Source organism: Pelodiscus sinensis, chromosome 8 (assembly GCF_049634645.1).
Source record: "Pelodiscus sinensis isolate JC-2024 chromosome 8, ASM4963464v1, whole genome shotgun sequence".
NCBI lineage: Eukaryota > Metazoa > Chordata > Testudines > Trionychidae > Pelodiscus > Pelodiscus sinensis.
Window position 1 is genome coordinate 6,022,299 of NC_134718.1, and position 1,979 is coordinate 6,024,277.

Here is a 1,979-nt window from a genome sequence, read left to right on the forward strand (position 1 = left end):
TGAGGGAGAAAATAAAACCCAGGCCCCGGATCAGCCTGTGTCAACGGGATCAGGATTGTGCCTTCCGCTTGCGCTTACTCTTCATTCGTGGCCCATTCCTGAAAGGTGCTAAGAGGGGTCTCATGTTCATGCACGCTCCCTGCTTGAAACCTGCCACTGAGCAGGGCTGGCGAGACAGCATGGGCCAACGGAGATCCCCTCTGCATCTCATGGCTGAGATACCAGAGGCAGGAGCAGAGATTTGGCTCTCGATAGCAGGCCGCCCGGTCCGATTCCAGGCCTGGCTCGCCGGAGCAGAGATCAATAAGTCCTCAGCACCGCTCTGTCTAATGCAGGAGGCTCTCAGTGCATCGTCAGACAGGATGAGACCCAAAGTGATAGCCCGGTGCCTGGCTGGATAATGCAGCACTGCCGATGACTTGGCGGAGATCAGGGCCCAACGTCAGCCAGCCCTTACAATAAGCAACCCAGCTCCATTGACTTCAATGGAATTTTCCCCCTTTTGCACCAGGCCTCATTTTGGCTCCGTAACTTGATTCGTTTAGGCCCTGATCCAAAGACGGTTGAAGTCAATGCGAAGCTTTCCATTAATTCCGGTGCAATTTAAGCTGCGTTCTAGAGCGTTCGTTCCTCTGTGCGTTCCGGGCTGCAAAGAAGATGACATTTCCAGTAGAGTCAATTTCTCCTTCTTACAGCGCACACGGCCAACGCATTAAGACCCACTCCTGGCTTTCCAGTAAACTCGCAAGCATCAAGAGACAGAGCAGCCTGGTTTTGGCGAGAATAAAGGAAGATCCAGGAATCCTTTCTTCCTCATCCCACACAGAGACGTGTTTGTCCTTTGGCAACGCAGGGTGGCTCCGTTTTCCGCCTTCTCTTTCCACACCCGTTTGCAAAACGGCGTGGAATTCTCCCGGAGACTTTTTCAGAGCTGCACCATCCCAGCTGAAAAAGCCTTTCCATTTCCAGAAACGACGGCCACGGCCGGTCTGATGCTCACATTACTGCTTGCAAGCTGGCCGTGCTGCCGCTGTGTTTCCAACGTTCCCTGGGAGAGCCACCGCCCGTGGAAACATGTGAGCATGGAACAGCCCGGTGCCGGGATTGCGATCTCTAGCCATTTCGTTGGGCTGGGGAGCGCCGTCTCCGGCTGGAACGCTCGAGGGAAGCTGCGCTCTTCCTCGCGGGACTGGAATGCGTTTGCCTCCGTTTTCTGCTCTTCCGGCCGCACTTGGCTGGGACGGAGTCAGTGGAAGTTGGGGAGAGTGGAAAGTAGGAGGCAAAACTGACACGCAAAGGGTGATATGCTCTCCTCTGGGGTAGAGGGACATGGGCCAGGGCAGGCCCCCAACACACAGTCCGTGGCTCAGTTTACCCCATCCCACCATAGACAGCAGGAGCCTTGCTGTGTGACAGCCCTCCAATTCAGAGCTTTTAGCCGGCTTGGCCGAGAGCAGAGCTGGGGAGTCCCACGGCAAGGCAATGCAGTAGATAGCCCTGCTGGGACTCACCCCACAACCCTCTTGTGCCCAATCCCCTCCCCCGTCAGGGTCCATATCAATGCTAGATGGCCTTCCACCCCCGCAGCTCCCTGCCTAAACTCAGGCCCAGCCAAAGGTGTTCGGGGTCAATCCTGCTCCGGACAAAGCCGAGGCTGGGGGCATTGCAGAGTTCAGTGGGAGCAGGCCGGAGCTGTGGAGGAATCAGGGTGCAAGGAGGCTAGAAACGCTGCCATAGATGGTTCCAAACACAGAGGGTGCCGGTAAATCAAAGGAATAAATCTACAGTGGCAGCAGAAAAGCGGGGGGCAGGGGGGTGATGTGCAGCCGGAGTCCCCTCAGATTTGTGTTGGAGCCCCAGGATCCAGTCCAGGTATCTGGTGCGGAAGGGCCCACATCGCCATCTGTAACAAGGCGTGTCCCGAGGCTGAGGCCCAGGGTTCGTTGCAAGGAGGCTGGTGGGTGGGGACTCCTCCGTCC